Source organism: Trachinotus anak, unplaced genomic scaffold, assembly GCF_046630095.1.
Source record: "Trachinotus anak isolate AG129_WGS33_773 ecotype Australia unplaced genomic scaffold, CSIRO_AGI_Tana_v1 ptg000003l, whole genome shotgun sequence".
NCBI classification, from domain to species: Eukaryota; Metazoa; Chordata; class Actinopteri; order Carangiformes; family Carangidae; genus Trachinotus; species Trachinotus anak.
In genome coordinates, this window is record NW_027273854.1 from 1,259,103 (window position 1) to 1,266,025 (window position 6,923).

Consider the following 6,923-nt stretch of genomic DNA (forward strand, 5'->3'; position numbering starts at 1 on the left):
TCCAATCAGAGGAGGAGGAGGGGCCACAGAAGGCGAAGCCACAAAGGCCTAATGTCCATCTGAAGACAATTCGTCGGAAGCTATTGCACAAATTACCCTCTTCAGATCCCACGGGGTAGTCCATTATAAGACAGGGCTGCAAACCATCAACACAAATCCTTGTTTTCTAAGTGGACACACAAAAGGATGAACAAGACACAGCCATGTTTGTAAGTGCCTTTATTTCAGCTGACAAAGATGCTGCAGACTCTTTTATTGTGTTACAGCTTCTCTGAAACACTTGTACTGCCTCCACTGATCCACCAGCTGCTGCAAATCACGTTCTGCTGCTAGTGACTCCCTTTATTCAGCGTTGTGGTCGTCTCCTCCTGGTGGAGCTCCTGTACCTGCATGTCCCAGCTGCACTGATGTCACTGGTTCCATCTGTTCCTGCTATGACGAGGCAAAGATGTTTGTTCTGTATACACAGCAGATTTGAACTTAACAAAATCTAAAAGCTGGAAATGTTTTAAAAAGTGTCGTTAAAACTTTACCACAGAACAAGATAATCATCCAGTTTTCTGAATTGATTGACTTTATTTTCCACCTCAGTGGAAATTTGTCTTTTGTTTTTTCCAAAGAAAGTCCAATAACAAGAGTGAGAATATGTAGTGCACACATACATGTGAGTGAACTAAGTGTGGGCATTAAGACACAGCACTAGATTTATTTTAGATTTATTGGAGCTGAACCAGGACTGAAGAAGGTGGAGTCAGGGTGAACAGGTCCAGTCTCAAGCTGGTTTCAAGTAAAACTCTGTGAAACTCAGAGTCTGAGAGAAAAATATAAAAAAATAAAAATAAAATAAAATAAAATAAAATATAATAATAATAAAAATAATAATAATAATAATAATAATAATAATGTTCAACAACTCTGTGAACTACAAACTTTTTGCCATCAGCGTTAACCAAACTGCCCGCTTTGTGACGGATTTGTCACAACAGCATCTGCTCATTCATTCTGCGTTATCTTGACAAATGGCTGAAGGTTTTCTGTTGTTCTCATTAGGAAGCACCTGAGTTGTGTGTCGTCTCAGATAATGAGTCATATGGGAGGAATTCTCTGTTTTATTGCCTTTGTATTCTGAATAAATGGAATGTGGAGTTAATCTGTAAACAGGGAAAAACAGGGATGAGACAGGAACAGCAGTGCCATCACCAGAGGCCACGTTCATTTACCACCACTCATTATGACGCTAACGCCCATGATGCTAAACAGTGGGTGATCACGTAGAGAAGCTTGGACATTAGCAGCATCCGACTCCCCCACAGGTGAATGAGTAACTTCAGTGTGTTCATGTGTGTTGTGTTGCTGCTCAGCTCTGGTTCCTCATCCTCTCTCGTGCTGTCGGCTTGTGAATCTGGGGACGAGCAGCCAATCACAGGCCATCTGGTATTATTTACAGTGCGTGTGCACTGTGGGCTGTTTGGTGAGGACTTGGCTCTGTTGTCGTCGTAAGATTAAAGTCAGAAAAGTGATGATTTTGCTGTTAAAATGTCAGTGAAAGCTGCCATTTTTGTTCCATTCATTTTGCCTCCTGTTATTTTCAGTGTTGATGGGGAGTTAAGTGAAGTAACTTCTGTTTTTGGGCAGTTTGATGACCCTTTCATTTACAGGCTGTTGAGTAGAAGGGTAATGACAGTGACATTTCATGATAACTACCTTGTCTTCATTTAACATTTGGATGAAATATTGACATATTTCATCCAAATGTGCAGGCTACACTTTACAGGCCATGCAAAAGTAATCACAGTGTAAGTTCTTGTTACCGTGTTCTTCTTATTACTTTGCTCACGTTGCAACTACCCATTTATTTATAAGAAGCAAAGCACGCGACACTTAACAGGCAGTGGAAAGGTAATTATGGGTTAACTACAGTGACATTTCCAGCAGTTGTCACATCCAACTGTTGCAGTAGCTACAACTCCTCTCGGCTTATTTAAAAAGGTAAGAAGGTGGAAATTACAAAGACATTAGGTTCATTACAGTGAGAGTACTCGGCTGTGTGGAGGAAAGCGGCTGCTGCGTTTACAACAGTGTTGACATGGCATTAAATTATGAAGATGGGTAAAACCAAGTCTCATATTTTTACCAAGGGATATTGAAGCTATTGATATTAATGGTACAATCCTCCTGTCTTACCCTGTATGTGGGCTCGTCTACTGACTATAACAATTCCCATATAATTAAAGACCAACCCACTTTATTCTGCTTGCATTTTACTCCTTAATTACCTAATATTTTACAGTAATTCAGGGTACTACTACTACTACTACTACTACTACTACTACTACTACTACTACTACTACTACTACTACTACTACTACCTGTACATTAAAGGGTTACCGGCGGTTTTGATCATGTGATTTTACTTCTTCTCAGCGTTGTTTCATTTAGATTTAAGCCTCTATAATCTGACAATAAAAGATTCATATTCTTAAACTGACTCCTCATCTGCTTTTATGTTACTCCCTTCTCCTTTAAACCAGCTTGGGGGTCGAACAGATGCTGCAGTGAGTCAGGACAACAACATGAAGCCTCAACCCATCCAGTAACTGATTCTTTTTTTAAATGTATGCAAATAAATTTTTTTTTTCCCCTTCATCTTAAAAAAAAAAAAAAAAAACGTTATATCATATTAATCTTAAGACTAGACCCTGCTGGTACCGTCAGTGCTATCAGGCTAATGTAACCATCTTTTCTTCAGCACGTTGTTCCAGTTAACCCCGGTGGTCCAACTCTACACATCTCCTCGTGTCAAATCTCAGCGTTTGAGCTCACTAGCCTCGAGCTTCCTTGTCCACCTCCGCACCTTTGATTTCCCTGCAGGCCAGCGTGGAGTCCTGCCGCATTCACGCCTCAGACACAGGCTCCCTCACTCTGCACATCGCCTCACACCTGTAATAAGGAGAAGAAAAAAAACCCACAATGCTTCATCATACTGTGTCCTTGTTGTTCTAAGGTGGAGCATCTCTAAAATAAGAGGGCTGTGATCTTCAATTCCTCTTGTTTTGATGAATCACAATGAAATACTGTCCCTCAGTAATAAAGCTCTCCAGATGAGGAGTGGGAGAATTTCCTCTCTTTCCCCCTCTCACAAATGCTAATCAGTGTTGAAGTGAGCAGCCTGTAAAGCTGCAGAGAGAAAGTGACAACATTTCTCTACTGCTGAGCAGAGAAGAAAAAAGGATAATCACACTCTGCAGTGGCTTCTGTGTGGAGATGCTGTGAGGAGATAAACACAGCCCCCTCGGGGGAGAGGTAGGCAGACAAAGACAGATTTGTTTTATCTTCTTAAAACAGCAACATATGCGGAAAAAAGGTTGATTTAAGAACAAGCCCTAAGCTAATTAAGACCTCAGCCCCTTCCCACTGACAGGACAGTATAAAGAGCAGATACCTAAACCCTGAGTATTCACACACTATAAATATTTCATTCCATTCATGTCCACATGTTCTGGATCAGTCTCTCCACTGCTGCACAAACAACTGTGCTGAAAGGTGTTTGCAAATGCGATCTGACACAGCATTTACAATAAATGGCTGCGATTTGGTGCAGTTGTCAGACAATAAAAAAAAAAAAAAAAAAAGAAAAAAAAAACATTTTACTACCGGGCTTTAGAGACAACCAAAGAGCATAAGGATTAATGATTGTTCCTACGTCACAGTGTAGATAGTGAAGTTTCTGAGGTTTTCTTTTATGTTAAAAACAGTACATGAGGACTGACACACACACACACACACACACACACACACACACACACACACACACACACACACCTTTTTTGTAAAATTGTGACTGTAACGTACTAATAAAAGTTGCCTGGAAAAAAAGGTTTTGCACACGCAGTGTGTTGAACCTTCTCGGCCACCGTACCTTTCAGGAAGCTGCCGACCCATGAACTGTAAATAAAGATGGACGTAGCGTCCGTGACGTCATCCATAATTTTTCCGAAGAGCGGTTTTGAAGCTCAAAGTGGGCTGCTTCGCTGTCGCCATCTTGGCAGTTTGTGGCCAGCACCTGAATGACACCCACCTGTCATTCAAAGCGGCCCCACCCTCAATTATACATAATTCTTTAGCCTTAATAAAATGTAAACAGGTGAGTTCTATAAAATTCAGCCGTACAGTCGTCATGAAGAAGGAAATGATCTCAAGAGACCAGAACAGTTTCTGTACCAGGCTGTAAACATGTTTCTTTCTGCTGTGAAGTTGCACATTTGAACATGGGGACTCTGGGGACTGACTCACTGCTGGAGCCAGACTCTAGTGGTCGTTAGAGGAACTGCACAGATTCGTTTTTCAGCCCTGGACGTTGGTGCTTGTACAAGACATACAAACAGTGACAGGAAGTGTTGTTGTAGCACAAATACAATTTTAAGAGCTCTCTTCACTGAACAACAGACCATATAGTACAGCTCACTGTTTTACAGTTAACACTCAGTTTGTAAATAATCACACGAGTGAATGTGTGTGCACCTCAGCTCTGTGACCCTTCTCACCTCCCATACACACAAACCAAAAGTTTTGGAGCATATGGTAAATTTAAACCAAGGACACAGCCGGGGATTTATGGAAAGGCTGAGATTATATCACCACACTGTATGATGATAATAACCCTCCACCAATTCATCACCACGGCCAAGAACCCTTACCTCAGCTAAAGTCTCCATTCATTCCTCCTCAATAGAAACAGTCTTACGTCTTGTCTCCCCCACCCTCTGATTCTTCCTCATGATAAATGAAAACTTCCCCAGCTCAGAAACAATTGGCTTCCCTGTGGATTCGTTGGGTCTTTTCATAAACATTTGACTAGTTTCATTCATTTTGTACTGTGAGCTGACATTTCTCATTCAGCAGACACAAACAGCAAGCTACGCTGTTTGTATTCACTTAAAAAAGAATCTGAATGCTGTTACCACGGATTTGTCTCCTTCTCTTGTGTTTCTGTTTATATTGAGCTGGGTGGTGAGAGCACAGAGTTCAGCTTGTTCCATTCAGAAGATGGACTTTAGAAAATAACCAATAATTTCTCAGTGACTGAGCATTTTCTTGCAGAACAATAAGAGATATTGTATTGTCACATCCTGGCTCAGGGAGGGGAGGCGACCACATCGACTGAAACATTTGACAAAAAAAAAAAAAAAAAAAAATTAAAGACGTGAAGTATGAGTCAGTTTGCAATGGATGGGAGCACGAGAACGTTTCTGCAAAAAATTAAAAAAAATAATTAAGTAATTGAACTCCAAACCCAACCAAGACACCCCACACACACACACACTATCTTTGTGAGGACTCTCATTGACATAATGCATTCCCTAGCCCCTTACCCTAACCTTAAACCATCACAACTGAGTGCCTAACCCTAACCTTAATTCTAACCATAACTCTAAAACCAAGTCTTAACCCTCAACATGTGATTTGAAGGTATCTCAAAAAGTGAGGACCAGCCAAAATGTCCTCACTCTGTTAGTAAAATACTTTTTTTGGTCCTTACTATGTAGCAAGTACAAGTACAAGTACAAGTACAAGTACAAGTACACACACACACACACACACACACACACACACACACACACACACACACACACACGGCCTGTACTACAAAATAAGATCAATATATCCAGGATGTTATTTCATCATCTGGCTTCTCTGAGCCTAACAACCGCAGTCACACAATTATAAACTCAGTGAGTCAACACAGGTTTTCCTCGAGCATGTACCTATAAAAAGGGGTGGGGTTTGCAGCATATGAATGAGGGTCGCTCATAAATAAAGTCATGGAAAGACAAAAAGGCCTTTGCCAGTTTCCAAACACCCCTACCTGAGACCCTCTCACAATCTGCACACCGAGCTCTTCAGCGAATGGTGTATTATCCAAGAGAATTGATCAGTCAGTAAACAGTGCTTTATACACATTGATCCCTTATCTTGAACTTACCCTTCTCTGGAGCAGGTTAGTTTTGCAGCATAAGTTACCATGGTGATGCATCCTGCTAAGACCCATTGAAACAGTGAAAATCCAGGGTTAAACCTGAAGTTACCTTGCTAACCCCAGATCCTGCGTCATAGTACAGGCTTCAGGTGAGACAGTGCCTGGCTTTGAGATCTGAGGATCAGCCAGCACAGGTGTCAGCTGCTCCTCTGATGGTCTTCCTGTCTCTAACAGACAAGACCAGAGCTGTGTGCCAAGCGCACACAAGACACTATTAATCACAACAGGTTTTTAGGTATGTTGTGCTTCCACATTGGAAAAAAAGGTGAAATTAATCCCACTGACAGTTTTGATTTGAGATTTCTGCATCACAGCTCAGAAAACAAGCAGGAATCAAAGGCACAATTCAGATGGTACAACTAGACAGCCATACTTTACTTGAATTCAAAGAAACCAGCAGTAGGGGAAAGCTGGGGGGTCTGAAGGCTGAAGATGGCAACAGGTACAACAGGCTGGGTATTAAGGCAAGATGCTGAAAAGACAGCCATAAATAGGGAGGCAGCAAAATAGACAATGTGGCAAAGACAAAGAAGGGAAACTGGGGCGGCTTAAGTACTGCAGGGCTGATTGGGAAACGGGAAACAGGTGAGCATGTGGATGTGGAGAATCAGGTAACTGGAAGGCACCTGGGTGTGGCAGGGTGTGAAATGACAGAGAGAAAAATGAAGGCAGGAATGAATGAGCTGAAGATGACCGGGTAACCACGAGTACAATGAAGGCGAATGTGGTTCATCACAGTCGTGTTTTACCATAGAAAAGGTCCCTGTTTCTGTGGGTGATCCACACACCAAAGACAGAGTGTCTAAATGTCACAAAGGGTTTAAAATCCTGAGGAAGGGGCTAAAGGTTTAGGGAATGCCTTATATTGACAAGTGTCCTCACAACT

The 6,923-nt window shown here is 41.6% G+C and overlaps 1 long non-coding RNA gene across 3 annotated transcripts; it reads right to left on the minus strand.

Moving 5' to 3' along the window:
* Window positions 1–202: 202 nt before the first annotated feature.
* LOC139610521 (uncharacterized) lies at window positions 203–6,570 on the minus strand. Of its 3 annotated transcripts, none has more exons than XR_011685840.1 (4): window positions 6,416–6,567; window positions 5,984–6,223; window positions 2,855–2,940; window positions 203–457 (listed from the first exon to the last, which is right to left on the minus strand). It is a non-coding gene; the product is annotated as an uncharacterized lncRNA (long non-coding RNA). The 3 variants fall into 3 exon arrangements; XR_011685846.1 differs by having other exon boundaries at window positions 6,411–6,567; XR_011685834.1 differs by lacking the exon at window positions 5,984–6,223 and having other exon boundaries at window positions 6,416–6,570.
* Between the last annotated feature and the right edge of the window lie 353 nt (window positions 6,571–6,923).